At 49.7% G+C, this 19,967-nt stretch overlaps 1 protein-coding gene across 1 annotated transcript in view; it reads left to right on the forward strand.

Moving 5' to 3' along the window:
* The window catches only part of FSTL4 (follistatin like 4), a 482,307-nt gene that overhangs the window by 366,541 nt on the left and 95,799 nt on the right, over positions 1-19,967 (forward strand). The window lies entirely within an intron of this gene.

Below are 19,967 nucleotides of genomic sequence, written 5' to 3' on the forward strand. Positions count from 1 at the left end.
AACAATTGGTCTTTATTTGCCTGGAGCAACAGAGGAAGAAGGAGAGTCAGGAACAGAAGGAGGATATGAAATATGCAGCTAATAGCCTCCATGAGCCATGAGACCAGAGGAACTGGATGGTGCCCAGCTACCATTACTAAACACTTTGATCAAAGATTCTATAGCAGAATCCTGATCAACAGGGGGAAAATGCAGAACATAATTTCAAATTTTTATTGACTCCAGACTTCCTGGAGCCATGAAGATTGGATGAACCCCTGAAACTATTGCCCTTTAAACCTTAAACCTTAAACTAAAAATATCCCCTGAAGTCTTCTTAAAACCAAATAATAGTTTAGCTTAACTAGTAAAAAAAAATGTCTGCCTTGAGCATTCTGCTCTTTTAAGAACTATCTTTATGGGATCAAACTGATAACAGCCACTCAAAAGCTTAGATAGGAACCTTAGCGGGCAGTGAATTTATGTTAATGGCAGAGGAACAACTCAGAAGGAGGACGAGAATGATTACACAACTAGAAAAATGTAATCAATGTCACTAAATGCTATATGTAGAAACTGTTGAACTGGTGTGTGTTTTGCTGTGTATAGTCTCAACAACAACAAAATAAATGAAATTATAAAAAAAGAAAAAGAAACCACAGGCAGAGGGTGAGTATCTTGGAGGCAGGGACACCTGTCTCTGGGCCTGGCCGTCTCTGCATCACTGAGCTAGGGCAAAGCTGCAGACCTGGGGAGGCCATCTCAGAGCCAGCAGGGATTGCTCCAGGCAGGCCCCATGTTTAAGACCCACATCCCACCTGTCCTGTGGCCCCTGTGGTCACTGCTTTGCCTCATACCAGTGAGTTCACATGGCTGAGGCCTCCCTTCATCCTACCATAATGTCTGGAGCTAAAATTCCAGGGCTTTAGGCAACCATGTTGAGCTCCACAGACTCTGCAGAAAGTATGATTCCATGGCGGCCCCAGTCACCCATATGGATGACCTCCCACGGGCTGCTGACTTGCCTGGAAGCAGGGGTGCTGGACTAAGACTCAAGACGAGAGGCTCTTGTTTCCATTCAGGGGAGGCTTGCAGGCCTCCTGAGCGCCCTGCAGGAGCTCTGCCCTCCAACTCCATTGCCCGTGGTTTGTTTGGTGTTCTGTTTGCTCCTGGCAGCAGAGGGGTTAAGCAAAGGGGTGCTGAACGTGCCCTCTGATTGATGCAGCTCTAAACAGTCCGTTCATTTAGAGCAGCAAATAGTCTCAACTGCTTCCCGCCTGTCGCACACAGAGATAAAATTCCATCTTATTCATTCACTCTCCTCCTCACAGTCCTGGGCCGTGATATGTGATAATTAATCACCGAGCCGCCTTTGTGAGGGGGCAAACCCAGCTGGGGGAACAGGGTCCTTCCCCGTGCCGCCGCCTTCGTGGCTGCCTAACAGATTGAGTGCTGAGGGTTTGTTCTGAGGCCTCATTTTTCATCTCGTCTGCTCTCTCGGGGGAAGGAAGGCTGTCAACACCCCCTGTGCACGCAGGCCCTTCTCCCAGCACACTCAGAAAGGCGGCACTGGAATTTATTTCACCTATTTGAATACAAATGCAATTGAGACAAAATTCTTTTTGCTTTAGAAGCCATTGCTCCATTTCTGTTTCTCATCAAGTGAACTGACAGGAAAAGAGTCAAAAAAAACTCCTCCATGCCCAGCTGTGCCAGGTAGAATAAATCCCCCTTGCCCATTACTGGGAAGGGTCTCTTATGGACCCAGCTGTGCATCCCTGAGCTCAGACAGCAGGGACAGCACCAGCTCTGGGGTATTGAGAATATCACACCAGTCTTTGGGGGAGGCCAGGCAGCTGTTCCCATCCACAATCAGCAAGGTAAACATGAGACCCAGAGAGGTGGAGTGGCCCTTATTCCCTAGATGTCCCCTTCAGGGGCTGCCACTCGGATAGGTTCATACAGCTAGACCACAGCCCTTGTCACAGACACCACCAAACCTCAGGCCCTCCTCAGCTCTTGAAGAAGCAGAGGGCCTCCCCTAGGAAGGTCCTGCCCCAGAGTCCAGGGCCAAGGGGCCTCATTAAAAGCTAGGTGCCACAGGGAAGCTTTGTTTTGATGAGTTTCTCCCTGTGGGGCTCTGAGCACTGTGACTGTGACAGGTTTTGAGCCACCGGTGGCTGGGCAAGTTCTTTGTTTGGTCTTGTGAACATTTGATGTGATACTGTTTCCAGATGAGCAGGAACATCACCTCGGGCAGCTCAACACAGCGATAAGGCCGGGTATGGGGCCTGGCAGACCCAGACAGGGCCTGGGAGGGCCAGGCGGCAGCCTCTCCCTGGCTATGCTGCTGAGGGTGCCCAGGGCCCTCACCCCTCCCCTGGGGGGTGCCAGGGAGAGTAGGGGCCTCTTTATTTATTATCACAGTGTCCCCACAACCTGTCCTCAAGACTCTTGTCTAAGCCTCAGAGAGGTGGTCACTTGCTCAGAGCTACCTAGCCAGTAAGAGGTAAAGCTGAGATACTAAATATAAGATTAATGATTAAAAAAAAAAAAACCAGCAATGATTATTATTTACTGAGTCATTACTCTGAGTCAGTACTGGGCTGAATTGTTTTTACATTTTAGGTTGTTCAGTCCTCACAACAGGTACTATTATTAACCCCATTTTACAGACAAGTTGACTGAGGTCAGGGAATAGTAGAGCTGGGATTAAACCTAGACAAGTTTAACTCTAAAACATAAAGGCTTTCCAGTGAACCATTCTGCTTCCCAGAGAGGTCAGGGTAAGGAAAAGGCACAGAGTGCTTGCAGTGTAGTAGTCATGGAAGGCTCCTTGTTGGGGGTGGCATTTGGCATTGAATGGTGTCCAGAAGAATGTGTATGATTAGAGTAAATGGCAGGAGGAACAGTGTGAGCCAGTACAGTGAGGCTCACATTCAGGTAACAAGGTACTGCTGTAGACTGGAGCACAGGATGCAGTGTGGCAGGGACAGTGGGGCTATAGTGGTGAGGTCAGCCAGAGCATAGAGGCCTCAAATGCTAGACCAGGGACAGCTGTCCAAAGCTCTCAGCAGGGGAGAAGCCGGGGCTGAGCTGGGTGGGAGTCCCTAGCCTCTGTCTTAGAAAAAGAAATGACCTCAAGCTGCTGCCTCCATCATGGGAGAGAGGCCAGGAGGGGTCCCCAAGCCAGTAATGGGGATTTAGCAATCTGCTTGTGGCTGTAATTCACGGGTTCTCAGCAGCAGTGTTCATTTCCTTAGTAATGAACCTTTGAGTTGATTCTGACTCACAGCAGCCCCATGTGTCAGAGTAGAACTGCCCTATAGGGTTTTCTTGGCTGCAATCTTTATGGAAGCAGATTGCTGGCTCTTTCTCCCTCAGAGCTGCTAGGTGGGTTCGAACTGCCATCCTTTCAGTTAGCAGCCAAGCGCCTAACCTTTGCACCACCAGGGCGCTTCGCTCTGTAAAACTGTTATTGTTGCTATGTGCCCTCGAGTCGATTCTGACTCATAACGACCCTATAGGACAGAGCAGAACTGCCCCATAGGGTTTTCTTGGCTGTAATCTTTACAGAAGCAGATCGCCAGGTCTTTCTCCTGTGGAGCTGCTGGGTGGGTTTGAATTGCCAACCTTTCTGTTAGCAGCAACGCACTTAATCATTGCACCACATAGTCACCCTATAAAGCTTTGATACACTTAAAGCTGAGGATTCCTGGCTAAAAAGCACTGTGTTTGGTCATGTGAATGGAAAGATGTGATAGCCAGTCCTCGTACCTGGGCAAAGCAGGGGCCACCCAGGGCCAGGACATTTTTTTAAAGTGAACAAGTTGGAAAGATATTTAAAATCAATACTTCTCAAATTAGATTTTCCCTTTATGGGACTAAAAATGTTTCATTCAGGGCCCAAGGAGGAATGTGGTCTGAGGGCAGCAGAGAGGTGATTGGTGTATCTTATAACTTCCAGACATTCTCAAGCACTTCAAGTAAAAACAAACAGAATCAAAATTGTTTCAAAAAAGCAGTCAGGAAGGCTGCCTGCTTGTCAAATCCTTCCAGTCCTTCAAAACCAACCCATTGCCATCAAGTCAAATCCCACACAAAGTGACTGTCCCATAGGGTTTCCAAGGAGCAACTGGTAGATTCAAACTGCTGACCTCTTGGTTAGCAGCCAAGCTCTTAACCACTGTACCACCAGGGATCCTCCAGTCCTTCATAGGCCAGTTCAAATGCCATGTCTTACAAGAATCAGTCCTGCTCCCCCTGTCATTGGCCCTTCCTTGCTTCAGATGTGTAGTGGAAAGTCCTCAAAGCAGTGATGTGACCTTGAGCTGGACACCAAGTAGGCTCCAGAACAGTCATGTGGCTCATGATCAGTCAGGGGCCCACCTCCACCCCCACACTGGCATCCATAGCTTGCCAGGCTGGGCTTCTCTGTCCTCACACAGCAACCTCTCTGAGTTGACTTTTAAAAAGCCTTTTTGAACGATGGTCGTGGGTGAGAAAGAAGGTTTTGTCAAGACCGAAGAGGTGATTAGCTTGTAGTGGGTGGATATGCACTAAAAATGTGCCCCACATAAATGAGCTCACTTTGGGAAAAACTAGGTCTCCATCTAAGTGTTTTTACATACATGAATTTGGAGACCTGGGAAAGTCTCTCAAAGTTCTAGGGTCCGTTGTCCCCCTCTGATAGCAATAAATGCTAACAGGTATTAAGCATTTAGTATGAGCCTGGCACAATGGAAAATACCTTTCACATATTAAATCCTCCCAGAAACTCTATGAGGCAGGTCCTACATGACTCCCCTCTTACAAAAGAAGAAGCCAAGGCCCAGAGAGATTAAGGAATTTGCTCAAGGCCACGCAGTAAGTGATGGAGCTGGGATTGGAACCAACGGCACCACATCACACCCATGGCCTTAGCAGTCTGCCTCTGGTTATGACCATGCCACACACACCCCACACCAGAAGCCACGAAGGCAGGCCCAGGTTGGATTCTGCTGTGCCCTGGCCCCCAGGACAGGCTTGGTGCAGAGCTGAATCACTGGTGCCCTGGGTTATGGGGCCACTGACCCGGCTGCCTTCCCAGGACCCTATGCTCGGGGCTTGTGGTCAAACCTGAAAGCGCTGAGTCCAACAGGCCAGTCCTGAGAGAGTCTGTGTTAGATATTCCCCAGCCTGAGGGGTCTCTGGGGGCTGTAGAAAGCTGGGTGCCAGCCCCTGCTTCTGCTGCCACTGTGGCATCGCAGCCCCAAGCTGCACCAGCAGAATGCTGGGCTCTGCACAGCCCAGGGCAATGAGGGGCCCATCGGGAGTTCAGGGTCTGTGTGATTCTCAGCCACTGACTTGCCCTGTGTTTGGAAGAAGGAGATCCAGGTGAGCTGGAGGCTCCCTGGAATGGCAGGGACTTGCACTCAGCCTTGGAGGACACTGGGAAAGGATTCCCTTGGAACTGTTGAGAGGCAAATATGACAGTTCAGATTCTACTCCATGGAAGTTCTAAGGATGATGTTTTGGGGCCAAGGGAGCAGGCAAGTCTCTTTCCCAGGTCAGAGACAGCCTTCAGTGCCAGCAATAGCCTTAGGGAAAGGGCTGCGGCCCCAGCTGGGCTGGCACCTAGGCGGACTTCACTCAAGCCTTATTCAGTTCCCCTCATTTTGCCAAGCCACTGGTCAAAACTGAAATATTATTCCTATTGCAGCATTTTAGCCCTTCCATCTCCATCCTGATTTCCCCTTGTCGTCTCATTTCTTTCATTGTTCGTAAGTATTCCTTGCCTTCTCTCATCTCAAACAGAGGGCTGTCTGTTTATGATCAGAGAGCGCACGAATCTTGTGCTAATCTCCCTATCCCCTTGTGAACTGGCCATGCATAGTGGGGGTAACATCAAGAGTGCCAGTGGTAACTCAATGCTATGTTCCAACCACTCTGGGGTCTGACCTGCAGGGCTTCCAAAGCATCATCCATCACCATATATTTACCTACTCCAGAGCCTTCAATGGCTCCCTATTTCCTGCCTCACCAAATCTGAATATCTCTGCCTGATCATTAGGTCTCATGCCCCAGCCAGCTTCTTTTAAGAAAAAGAAGAAATGCCCAAGCCAGAGTCAGGGCACAGAGTGGCTGCAGAGCAGCAGATGTTGGGAAAGCAGTGCTAGGTGCTGTGTCTGGACAGGTGGGTGGATGAGGAGGAGGAGGACTACTAGGGTGAGGATGTAAAGCGGGAGGAGATGCTTAGGAAGGCCGCCCAGGAGAGCCACCGCTCACATCTGCGGGAGGCTCAGCTGCAGAGCCAGTAAAGACAAGTCTGCTTCTCTCACATCAGCCCCACCGCCCTCATCCTTCCCTCAGCCGGTCTGGCTGCCCAAGGGACAAAAAGCTAGAATGTCACACTCCAACAATCAAAGAGTGGTGATTTCAGTGACTTGGCTTTTTCTAATTAAAGGAAGCAATATTTTGATTGGCAACAACATGATCTGGGGCATGGACTTGTGAGATCTGCTTCTCGTGATGTGCTTGATGTTAGAGATGTGCAAATGGTCTCTCTCGGGTGCAGGTGGGATTGGGGCAGGACGAGGGCAGCAATGAGGCCTCTCCCCACCCATGTCTGCAGATCACACCTGGCCTCCCCCAGCTGTCTCCTGCTTCTGCACCACCTCAACGCAGTGCTGTGAGCTGATGCCTCACTGTCTACATCCTCAGAATAGTTTCTGTGAGGGCCCACGAGCACCCACCAGCTCAATCTGCACCCTCTGGCCAAACATTCCCAGGGTGTGCTCTAAATTCCACCCCAAGCAAAAACTAGAATTTGCTTCTGCCTTGTGATCTGCTGCCCTGGGTCTGTACAGGGAAGAATGTCACCAGGCATCTGACATTTGCATGAGCAAGGGGTGAGAGGGAAGTTGAGGACAGGCTGGCTGTCTACTTGCATCTGGACACTGCAGTAGAGTTGCCACGGATTGTGTCTCAGTGACTTATTTTGTTGTGTTTATCACTTGCTAATGGACACGTCTCTCCAAGACATGGCCCAAGTCCCTGTCTGTCATTTGGACAGCCAAAGGGCCAGCCCCAGAGCTGGCCCCTACAAGGCACAGCAAAGCCCTGCTAGAACCTTGAGAGCTTCCCTCCCACACCCCACAGCTGGGCTCGGAGGCCCAAAGCCCCCAGGAAGGCCTCCTATAACAAACCTTTAGGGGCAAATGGTTTGGGACACTCAACCCTCCACCCCCATTTAAACCTGTACCCTGATTCTTCAAAATCTGTAATTGATGAGCTAGTCCTTGGAGGCAAGCTGGCAGGTTCCTCTTGCCGCCCAGTAAGAAAACAGTGGCACGTTTATTTTGATCGGGTTGGTGGGGGGGAGGGTGCCTCCTCCTGCCCAGGGCCCCAACCTTGTGCTAACAGGAATCTGCTGCCCCTCTATTCCCAAATTTGTTTCTCAGAACTTGGTACACATCAACAGCTGTCTCTTGGAGAAGAGACAAATGTCAGATGAACGTTGCGGGGCTGTGGTGTTTGTGTAGAGAAAATTATCTTTCTGCTCCTTGTGGTAACAAGATAAATGCAAACACTTTCGGAGCAGGAGCCGATTGGCTAAAGGGTTAGAAGTGACTGTGACAAACCCCTGGCTTAATGGGGTGAGCCTGGACAGGAGTTCAGGGCAGGCCCCACTGACAACGCAGAATGAGCAGGCTGTACCCAGGGGCAGAAGTGACTCAGGTCTCTGCTTGGGGTCCCCAGGGGCAGCCATATCCACTGGGATATGAAGAGATGATGTCTGTCATCCCCAGGACAGCAGGTTCCCTTCTCCTGACCCTAGGAGGCACTACTGTGCCTTCATTTCATGTTATAAAAAGAGTTACAGAGGGAAAAAACAGTCCGACTGCTAATGGGATTAAAATGCACTTTTAAGTTTTCCAATTCCGTCTATCACTTATTCTGTGCATGTTAATTGGACCTTGACAATGCAACTGTGATCTAGCAGGGATCCAGAACCGGAGATTTCTCCCCCAAATGGGTGCAGTTTCCCTACCCAGGATGCACAGGGGTACATGGGAGACACCTCCAGGTCCCCCATGTTTAAGGGACTTCCGCCTCAGCCCTTGGTGGTGCTCCTGCCAGTGCTCATCAGTGCCCACAGCAGGGCACCCTGCCTTTCTCATACTCCCTCATCTGCTGGGAACCCTTCCCCAGGCCCGCTCTTCCCCATCCCCTGGTCAAGCTCCTGTAGCACTCAGGGAGAGGACTCTGAGCGTGCAGAACAGATGCCCTGCCGAGCACTTCCTCGCTGCTCAACTCTCTCCTCAGCTTCCTCTCCTGGACTCATTCATCTCCCATTCCCCAGCAGCTTGGCACATAGTAGGTGCTCCATAAATTCATGCCACAGGAAAAAACAGACGCTGCCTTTCCTGACCAGTTCCATCCACCTGATGGACCACTAGTGTGGGAGCCAGAAACCCTGGATCCTAGACCAGACTTTTTGGCAACTTGTGTAGTGAAATCCTGGTCACCGTTCAGTCCAGAAGTCCTGACCCACCCCATGGCCATGCTTGCCCCTGACTTGCTCTATTGAGACCCAACCCAGTCCTGGAAAAGCCAAGTACCAAGATGAGGGCCCTGCCTAATGCCCCTCAACTGGTAGCTCAAGAGAAAAGAAAACCCGTCCCTGGTGACTTCCCCTCAGTCCCCAGTCTCATATTGCTCTTCCACTTTTCACGCTCTTGTTCCAGTTATTCAGCCCAAACCTCAGGAGAGTCCTGGGCCAGGACTGAACAGCCTTTAGAGAGCTTAGCTTGGGAGTCCTGCAGAGTTGGGTTGCTTCACCTGTCTGAGCCTCAGTTATCTCATCTGTACAGTGGGAGCAACAATACCACCTGCTTCATAGGGTTCTTCTGAGGGTTCCAGGAGACAGTGTACGTAAAGCGCTTAGCAGAGTACAAGGCAGGCTGCTCAGGGAGTCGTAGCTTTTATTACTACTATCATTTGCCTCCTAAGTCCAAGCTGTTGAGAGACATTTTCCTAGAAAAGGGGATTTAGGCAATAGTCATCAGGGGCTTAGGAGGGACTTGAGGACTCTGAACCCATGACCTTCATGTGGCCCCCAGATCACAACGCAGATCACAAATGCCAGGCCCAGATCTCAGCCAGAGGGGAGAGCTAGCAGCCTGGGGCTCCCAGAAGGTGGGGCTAGGAGAAGAAACAGGCTGACTCCCCCATTTAGCAAGTCCCAGGCCCAGAGAATCAGAGCACAGGCCCCACTGCTCAGCAAGCATTCACCAAGCAGGTGCATGTACCAGGTACTAGGCTGGCTGCTGGGATGCAGGTGTGAGTGAAACCAGGCCTGCCCTCAGAGAGCTTACAGTCGCTCGGGGAGAGAGTCAGAAAAACAGTGACAATCTTCTCTAGATAGGGCAGTCACAGGTGGGGGGTGCCTCTCTGAGGGATGATATACAGGAGGAAACCTCAAGGATGGGAAGGAGCCAGCCACATGTTCAGGCCAAGGACACAGCACATGCAAAGACCCAGCGGTGGGAACGAGCTTGCTGTGTTTAATGTCATTGAGGAAGGTCTGGGGAGGGGGAGGCTGGCAGGTGGTGGTGAAGGGAAGCTATAGGTAGGGCAGCTCCCACAAGGGAAGGAGGGTGAATTCTATTCTGTGTGCAGTGGCCAGCTGCTTTTTAGAGAGCCCTGTGGCTCTGGGGGAGTCCCTGGGTGGTGCAAACATTTAAGCACTCGGCTATTAACCGAACGGTTGGCCATTCAAACCCACCCAGAGTTGCCTTGGAAAGAAGACCTGGCAATCTGCTTCCAAAAGGTCATAGCCACTGAAAACTCTATAGAATGCAGTTCTACTCTGCACACATGGGGTCGCCCTGAGTCAGAATCAACTCAACAGCAACCATTTTTTTTTAGTGGATGGTTCTGGGTGGGGTGTGATTCATGGTGGGGGAGGGGCAGCAGGCCCTGTGCTAAGTCCTGGGGTGATCAGGGACCAGGCAGATGAGGTCCTTCTCTTGGGGAACTTCCCACTGGTGGGCAGTATCTTAGCGTCTTCCTTTGGGGTAGCCTCAGAGCAGCCACATTTCAGGAGCAGTTTCAGAGTGGGGTGGGGGTGGAGGGGATGACTTTCCTGCCTTGTTTACACCCACCTAGCCCAGTCTACCTCCTGCATGGCATGGGCCTTGGCTGGGAGTTTGTGATGCTTTCAGTAACTTGGATCATGAATATTCATGCCTGAGCCCCAAGGTGTAAGGCTTTGAGCTAACTGTAGCATTAAGTAGGCTAAACCGAGCCTGCAGCCTGAGATTTCAAGGTCACCCACCTACCATACTCTCCGGCAGAGCCAGCTTAGGTAATGTGGCTGCTGGAGACCAGTGGGCACTGAAATGATTGGCCAGGGGTCAGACCTGGAGGGCACTAAGGGTTGACATGCCCCCTGAACTCAAGAAAGTTCTCCAAACAGGACAGTCCTAGCAGGGAGCTGGTGTGGGGTGTCTCCTACGGCGCTCACGGACCCTTGCTAGCCCTGTACTACCTCTAACACTGGAAAAGCCACCTATACCTAAGCTCTGGTCAGTACCCCCATTTTACAGGTGAGGAAACTGAGACATGGAAGGGACAATGAGTTTCCAAGGTCTCACAGCTTATAATTGGCAGTTGCTCTGAGTCCTTCCCCATCATTGTCACCACCAGGCCTCCCGTCCCCCATCCAGGAAGCAGAGCACAAATGGGACAGAGTAGAAGGCGGTCAGAAAGAGGAGACACCAGGTGACCTTTTTCAGCCCAGAAGATTCTCCCTACCCTCCCTCCTCCCCACTGACCACTCCTACACTTTGTGGCTCCCACTCTGCCACCCTTTCCTGAGTAGGTCACTGTCTTCTCACATTCCCCTTGCGGTCACTCAGGAGGCCCCTGAACCTCCTAGGAGATGTGTATGGATGGCTGTCCAGGCTTAGCCTGCACTGAGGCTCCTGGGGTCCAGGTGTTGGCTACAATCTAGGGTACTAGAAGTCCAGGGAGCACACAGTTAGCTCTAAAGAGCTTTTCTACAGATGCTGGCATTCTCCTGCACGAGCCCCCAGCATCATAGCAGCCCTCGGATCACAACCCATACTTTATAAGCACATTGGCCAGGGCTGTGAGGGGCTGGGGCTCCCAGCGCATGGGGTTACACATGTGCAGCTGCAGCTTCAGAAGATGATGCTCAGCACCTTCACCCTGGTTCTGGGAGCCTGGGGACGTGTGTTTCACGCCCAGCAAGGTTAGTTGTGCCCTGTATACCTGAGGCTCCTTCTCATCTGGGCCTTAGTTTACCCATCTGTAGGAGGAGTGGGGGACCAGATGGTCTTTAAGACCCTGATGTCCAGGGTCTGAAGCACAGAAATGCCCTGCTCAGCTGTCGGGGAGTAGCTGGACTCTTCCATGTGGGTATGACCTGCAGACCTGTCAGAAGGCCTCTCAAGGAAGGGCTATCCCATCCCAGCTTGTCTCTTTGAGCCCAGAACCCAGTGCCCGGTGTTCCACTGTGGGCCTTCCACAGACATCTGATGTCCCCTAAGGAGTTCTTGATACAACATCTGCTGGGATAGCCTTCTAGGGCAGGCAGGGGACAGGTCCTGTGGTGGTGGGGAAAGCTGTCGTTAAAACACATCCAACCATGACAGAGCAGGAAGCATAAGGTGGTATCAGCCTTGACAGATCACAGGAACAAAGTTCCAGCAGAGGCAGAGCCCTGCTGGACCACCTGAGAGCAGAAGGACTATCCATGTGGCTGACAGGGAAAGTGGGGTGAGGGTATAAGACTGGAGCCAAGGCATGGTGGGAGGCCTGGTGAGCTGAAGGAGACCTCCTGGACTTTGCCAGGAGTGCAGGATCCACTGCAAGAGTCATGCAGGGTCTTACAAGATCCCTTTTGCTCCCAACACACATGCCACATCAGACCCAGGAGCCCAAGTGCAGGCGGGCCTTTGGATGGGATGTAGGTGTCTGGCCCTCCTCTGGACTGTTACTTTTAGCTGGCGGTTGTGGGACTTCTCAGTGCTTCTGAACATCACAGCACTAATTGCATCAACCCAGCAGTGTGAGACCAGGCATCAGCCACCGATATCCCAGGGGTGCCCCTGGGGGTACCCATGCAAGTCTTTTAATGTGTCTGGGAGGAGTTTTTCCATCTGTGAAGTCAGCTCGCCCTCCTGCTGTTATGGGGCGGGCCACTTGACCCAGGCCACGAGGAGTGAGTGCTCTGGACCCAGGGATGAGCAGAGGCTGATGAAGCCCCTTGTCAGGTGGGCATCTTCACAAAGGGGGTCCCTGCTTCACTCCAGACTGCCTGTTTTTCATCCTCTGCTTCATAGCAGCCCCTAGTGTCCTTGGCACAAACCCCAAGTAACAGTTCAGCACTAGGCTTCACTCTTAAATCATGGTGGCGGGGGAGAAACCCAGGACTCCCAGAGTCTCCCAGAGAGTCAGCCACTTTCATGGGGATGCTTTAACCAAGAGCATTGGGGTTCACCCAAGAGGCAAGTCAGGCCTGGGGGGGGCCTGGCCTCCATGCAGGCCCCTCCAAGGGATTTCCCAAGGGAAGATAGATGGGAGCTGATGGGGACAAACAATATTTTTGTCTCTTCATCTATTTTATGTGTTGTATAGCCCTGTTTCATATAATAATGTCTCAGTCATTTTTCACATCGTAATTGAAGTGTAGCACACATAGAAAAGCACACAGCTCAGTAAACTAAGACGTGAGCACACCTGTGTAACCCTCATCCGGATGACGAAACGGAACATTCCCAGCACCTAGACACCCTCCCTCCTGCTTCTCCCAGCCACCACACCCTTCCTCCCTCTGAGTGTAAATAGTACCCTGACTTTCTAATATGGCCGAGTAATCTTGCCTGTTTTTGAACTTTATATCAATGGACTCATTCACTCTGTGTTCTTTTGTACCTGGCTGCTTCCTCAAAACTGTTTGTGAGACTCATCTGTTGTGGCCTCCTCTATAGCAGGGGCTTATTTCATTATAAGCATATGCCACAATCGATGTGCTTGGGTTGTTTCCGGTTTGGGGCCACTGTAAATCGTGTTCCTATGAACATGCTTGTGCAAGTGTTTGCCATGCATTTCTGTTGGAAATATAGCTTGGAGTGAAATTGCAGTCAGGAGTATGCATAGAGTAACAAGATATTAACTCCTGGTTTTAAACATGCTTCTGTTATGGGCGTGGGGACTCAGACCATGGCAGGGGAGGGGCCCGAGGGATGGCCTCTGGCCCCAAGGTGCCTGTTCAGGACCAATTAGGGACACAGTTTGGAGGTGTTATAACTGGTCCCCTGCCTTGGCCTTGAGCCCCTGGGTGTTCCTACAGGACCCTCCCTGCCTTTGAGGCAGGGTACCTGTAGAAATGGTATAGCAGAGGCATCTGACCTCCTCTAACTTCACAAGGGGGAAGGAGAATTAAGATCAACAGCCCAAGGCCGATTCCTATGAGGTGAAGGTCAGACACCCTACTGTCAGGCAGACTTCCTCATGTCAGCCCTTTTTACCAATTCTGACACCAGCTGTCCCTCCCATGGCACACTCTATTTCTCTGCTGAGTTCAATAATTCATTGCAATGGCCACACAGAACTCACAGACAATTCACACAATTATGGCGTTTTTTAGGGAAGTAACAGGTTACAATTCAGGATCAGGATACAGTTCTTCCTAGCAGCACAGCCTCTTCTCAGCCATGGCCGCAGGCAGGTTCTACCTAGCCCTTGACCCCTCGGCCCCTCAGCCTGGACCCTGCCCTGCTCCGACAAGTGTTACAAAGCTCTTTTAGCTCTGCCGATAAGTACTCGGAGGCACCCCACTCTGCCAGTAAGCCTCCTGCCCAAAGGCACTCAGCTTTCTCACTCCACGGGCTGGGAAGCCCACCGTGCCGTCTCCTGCCTGTCTCCTGCCTCTGCTGCTGCTGTTTCTCTGCCACCGCTTCTCTCTGTCTTTGGTGTTACAGCTCTCTCCCTTGGTCTCTTGGTTCCAGAAGCTTCTCAGCACAGGGATCCTGGGTCCAAAGAATGTGCTCTTCTTTCTTGGTGGTGGTGAGATCCTCTCGTCCTGCCTCTGGAATGGCTCGTTTTAAGCCTAATGGGGTGGCAAAACTGACTAATCCCTTCATAAGAGTTCCATATACCTTATTTGCATAGCCTCACTCAGTCACTGTGTGAGTCACAAAAACCATGGCTAGAAGGGCATATTAAGTAATTCATTGCCCCACAGCCCGTCTCCAGGAATCTGCCCCATAAGGCTGAGGGCTCCCTGGGCCAAGGCAAAGGGGTGTGGAGCAGCAGCCAGAAGGGGAGCCAGGGCCAAACAGATCTTTGGGGGCCCTTCAATTACCAGCCACCTGCTCACAGGAGCCACCTGCCTGCCCCCTCTCTCTTGCTCCCTTCTCTCTCCTTCCATTGACTCCCATGTCAACAGTCCCCAAACCAGCCAGAATGACTGCTGTTGCCCCAAACCTGCCAAGATGGACCCTGTTAGCAGCCAGCCAAGGGTCAGGGCTGTGAACAGTCCCTGTGGTTCCCCTCTTGAGTAATGTGCAGACCCCACTTAGAGGGGAAAAGTTGTGGTTTCTTGCTGTTGATTTAAATTATGTTTACTATAATGTTAGTTAAATATATACAAACATAAACTAGGTACATGTTCTTTATGTGTACAGCTCTTTTACAATCATAAAGCTAAAACAAATTTATAAATGAAAGAAAAACAAACTGCAAAAACCAATAAACTGCAAATTAACAACATTAATTGAATGGGGCAAATGATATTGTTTTCCTGAGACTAAATAAGTGCTCACAGCATGACCAGGGTACAGCCTGACAAAGTTCTCTGGCTGTTCCCCCAACTTTATCATGTGCTACGTGATAGCTCAGTAACCCCTCTACCTTTTTTGCTCATCCAAACTGCTTCAAAACCTTCATTCCTGCAGTCTCCTAACCTCTTTGAGCCTCAGTCTGCTCATCTGTAGAATGGAGATAGTAATAGCATTTGCCTCAAAGGTTTGTTGTAAGAATTAAGCCAGTTGATGCGCTTAAAGTGCTCAGCCAGGGCTGGGCGCATGGTGTGGACTCCTGCAGTCACACAGGGCACCCCGTGGTACAGACTTCTGAAGTCGCACAGGGCACCCCGTGGTGTGGACTTCTGTAGTCAAACAGGGCACCCCATGGTGTAGACTTGTGCAGTAGCACAGAGCTCCACAATAAGAAAGGCCCTGCACTTGGTTTAATGCTCCATTGTTGCCATCTTGAAATTCTTCATAATTTTTTGAAAAACAACAAAAAAAAACAGTTGCCTTTGAGTCATCTCTGACTCATGGCACACCCCCATGTGTGTAGCTCTCCAGGCCTTTCTTCTGAGGCACCTCTGGATGGACTCAAACCTTCAACCTTTCAATTAGCAGCATGCACATTAACCATTTGCACCACCCAGGGACTCCTTTTTGAACAAGGGGCCCTGCGTTTCCATTTTGCACTGGACCCTGCAAATTATATAGCTAGTTCTGTGCCTAGCACAGAGCCAGTCACACAGTAGGCACTTAATAATTGTTAGCTGCTGTTAGGGAGGCCCTATCCTTGTTACTAAGTGCGGTTTCTTTTAGATGTTTTCCGCTGAAGACAGTTTTATCTTCCCATTATTTAATGGGGGTTGGAGAGGCACCTCATGTGTGTAATTGTATTTGACTAATTCCTGGAGTTCAGTGTGTGCTCTGCAGAGAGGAAGGGGTGGGGGCGTGTTGACGGAGGGATTCGCACCCTCGGTCCCATGGCAGGCTGAGCACACAACCCTGCCCAGCCCTCTCGCAGGAATGGCCCCTCCAGGCTTCATGTCTCTTAGGTTGACAGTCAATCCCATTTCTCATGATTGGTACAAAATGGGGCCAGGCAGAATACTGTTATTTTCTTGAAACCACCTAAGTACGTGGCCAGAGTTAACAGGTTATGGAGTTGAAGACACCTTAATGGATTAGAAGCTCAGACGGAGTTGCTAATTTAATTTCCCTTTTTTATTGCTGTTCTCTTAAAAAGCAGCACAGATAGCCCTTTTCCAAGAGTGGGATGTTAACAACCACGACATTCTGCAAGACCAGGGAAGGACATTAACATTTTTGCAAGGTCTTTCTATTTGTCTCTGGCTTCTCAAGGCTCCTGGGCTGGCCCAGATAGGGGGCAGACCCAGGGGATTAACTGCTCAGAGTTGTAGGACATGGAAAGGGCACTTGGTCGCTATCATGAGACTCAAATAACATCCTCTACCTGCCTCGAGCATGTCTCTGCAAACAACTCCATCAGCCCTGGCTGCTGCCCTGGCCCTGCTCGGGGGCTTGCCAAAGAAAAGTAAACACTTAGGCCTCCAAGTGTAGCCATTAATATCCCAAGTGTCCTCATCATGGAGGGCTTTATTCCCCAAGGAGAGCCCATCTTTCCTCATGGGGCACAGCGGGCTAAGGACAAAGCTTCCTCCCTGAGCTTGGTAGTCAACCCTCAAGACTGGTCTCCTGGGGAAGGGGTCGCAGGGGACGCTCCCCCCCCACCCCCAGCCAGTGAGCACCCCGGAAGAGGGGTGGGGGTGGGTATAGACCCATCCTGTCAGGGCTCCCTGCTACCACTAGAGAGCTTTTCCTCCCTCTACTACCTGCAGACCTGGGTTTTCCTTTGGCTGCACAAAGGCCTATGGACAAGGATATGTGGTCAGGGGCACCATCTTTGTGGCTGTTTCTTCCCACTAGTCATTATTCCCAGGGCCTGCTGGGTTCCTGCAATCTCAGAGTAAAATGAACCTCAGAAGTTATCAGTGGCCGGCATCCCCCATTCTGCACTCCTATGGGAGCATCTCCAAGAACAGAGCCACCAACTTCTGAAAGCAGATCCCCTAAGATAGCCCTCATCCCAAGCAGCTCCCTCCTTGTTCAAGAGGAGCCACAAGGACAGCCTGGCTGCCCAGGGCCTGAGGACTTACAGCTATGCTGTCCAATAAGGTAGCAACATGTGGCTACTGAGTACTTGAGATGAAGCAAGTCCAAATGGAGATGTGCTATAAGTGTGAAGTGCACACCAGATCTGTAAGCCTTATACGAATAAAGAACACAAAATAAGTATCTCATTAAATAACTTTCATATGGTTACATGTTAAAATGATAATATTTTGGATGTTGTTGTTGTTAGGTGCCATCGAGTTGGTTCTGACCCATAGCAACCCTATGCACAACAGAACAAAACACCACCCAGTCCTGCGCCATCCTCACAATTGTTGCTATGCTTGAGCCCATTGTTGTAGCCACTATGTCAGTCCATCTAGTCGAGGGTCTTTCTCTTTTTCCATGACCCTCCACCTTACCAAGCATGATGTCCTTCTCCAGGGACTGATCCCTTCTGATAACACGTCCAAAGTATGTGAGACTTAGTCTCACCATCCTTGCTTCCAAGGAGCATTCTGGTTGTACTTCTTCCAAGACAGATTTGTTTGTTGTTTTTGTAGTTCACGGTATACTCAGTATTCTTTGCCAACACCACAATTCGAAGGCGTGTCAGTTCTTCTTCAGTCTTCCTTATTCATTGTCCAGCTTTCGCATGCATATGAGGCAACTGAAAAAACCATGGCTTGGGTCAGGTGCACCTTAGTCTTAAAGGTGACATCTTTGCTTTTTAACACTTTGAAGAGGTCTTTTGCAGATGATTTGTCCAATGAAACGCGTCTTTTGATTTCTTGACTGCTGCTTCCATGGGTGTTGATTGTGGACCCAAGTGAAATGAAATCATTGACAGCTTCAATCTTTTCTCTGTTTATACTGATGTTGCTTATTGGTCCCTTTGTGAGGATTTTTGTTTTCTTTACATTGAGGTGTAATCCATACTGAAGGCTTGTGCTCTTTGAGCTTCATTAGTAAGTGCTTCAAGTCCCCTTCATTTTCAGCAAGCAAGGTTGTGTCATCTGGATAACAAAAGTTGTTAAGGTGTCTTCCTCCAATCTTGATGCCCCGTTCTTCACAGAGTCCAACTTCTCGGATTATTCGCTCAGCATACAGATTGAATAGGTATGGTGAAAGGACACAACCCTGATGCACACCTTTCTCACCCTGATGCACACCTTTCCCAACTTTAAACCATGCAGTATCCCCTTGTTCTGTTCGAATGACTGCCTCTTGATCTGTGTACAGGTGTCTCATGAGCACAATTAAGTGTTCTGGAATTCACATTCTTCAAAATGTTATCCATAATTTTTTATGATCCACACAGTCGAATGCCTTTGCGTAGTCAATAAAACACGGGTAAACATCTTTCTGGTATTCTCTGCTTTCAGCCAGGATCCATCTGACATCAGCAATGATATCCCTGGTTCCACGTCCTCTTCTGAATCTGGCTTGAATTTCTGGTAGTTTCCTGTTGATACACTGTTGCAGCCACTTTTGAATGATCTTCAGCAAAATTTTACTTGTAATATTAATGATATTGTTTGATAATTTCTGCATTCAGTTGGATCACCTTTCTTGGGAATAGGCATAAATATGAATCTTTTCCAGTCAGTTGGTCAGGTAGCTGTCTTCCAAATTTCTTGGCATAGACGAGTGAGCATCTCCAGGGCTTCATCCGTTTGTTGAAACATCTCAGTTGGAATTCTGTCAGTTCCTGGAGCCTTGTTCTTCACCAGTGCCTTCAGTGCAGCTTGGACGTCTTCGTTCAGTACCATCGGTTCCTGATCATATGGTACCTCCTGAAATGGTTGAATGTTGACCAGTTCTTTTTGATATAATGACTCTGTGTATTTTGGATATATTGGGTTAGATTTTAATTAAAGTAGATAAGTAAAATTAGTATCACTTGGTTTTTGTTGTTTGGTTGGCTGTTTTACTTTTTTTCTTATATGGCTGCTAGAAAATGTAAATTAGATACATGGCTCACATTAAATTTCCAATGGACGGCACTGCTCTAGAAAGAAGAGAGGAAACATCCCCAAAAGCAACCAAAACCAAAAATCCAAACCTGTTGCTATCAAGTCAGTTCTGACTCATGGTCACCCCACGTGTTACAGAATAGAATTGAGTTCCATAGGGTTTTCTTGGCTGTAATCTTTATGCAAGCAGATCACCAGGCCTTTCTTCTGTGGTGCCACTGGGTGGGTTCGAACTGCCAACCTTCAGTTTAGTAGTCAAGTGCAAACTGTTTGTGCTACCCAGGAGCCCAAAAGGCAACCAGGAAGGTCAAGATTCTGACAAGAGGAGAGGAGATTAGACTCTCCCAGCACAGTGCCTGGCTCACACAAAGCTCTCTTGACAACACTCACTAAAGGAGGGACTCCCTGCCCTCAAAGGCCTCCAAAGCCTCACACATATCCTGCTCCTGCAGTGAGAGGCGATGGCGGTGGAATCCCCTGCCCAGACTCCCCATGAAGGGGGATCTTGGAGGCTGCACTATTACAAATATTATCAGGATGAGAAGGTCAGTTTGGGTTTTCAGGGGTCACCTGAGAGTTACATGTACTCACAGATTGTCCACATTCTCATCTTCTCCTCTGAGTCTGAGTACAAAACACGGAGGAACAGTCACAGATCTGCTGCCACATCAGTGCTCACAAACATTCTCCACTCGCAGTATCGCCTTTCGTGCTGACGCGCTGCAGTGGTTTGCGGACTAATAAAACCAGAAGAGTTATTACTCCTTTAAAATGCAGGCATATCCGGGGTATCCACTTAACGACGCACATGGAATAAATTACTTTTGGATGACACTTTTTAATTGAATTGAACTAACAGCTTAGTAATATGTTGCAATAAGAAGAATATTAGGATGATTAAACATAATGCTGAGTAAATGAACAAGCCTGTGTATATTAATCAGCTGTGGGCCTCAGCAAAATGGTCCTGTAACTAAATGCACACATGGCCCTAAACACGCATGACTGACCACTCCCTCTGAGCGGCTTTCCATCATGCCCTCCTTACTGCCACGCTGGG

Source organism: Trichechus manatus, unplaced genomic scaffold (assembly GCF_000243295.1).
Source record: "Trichechus manatus latirostris isolate Lorelei unplaced genomic scaffold, TriManLat1.0 scaffold00127, whole genome shotgun sequence".
Taxonomy (NCBI): Eukaryota; Metazoa; Chordata; class Mammalia; order Sirenia; family Trichechidae; genus Trichechus; species Trichechus manatus.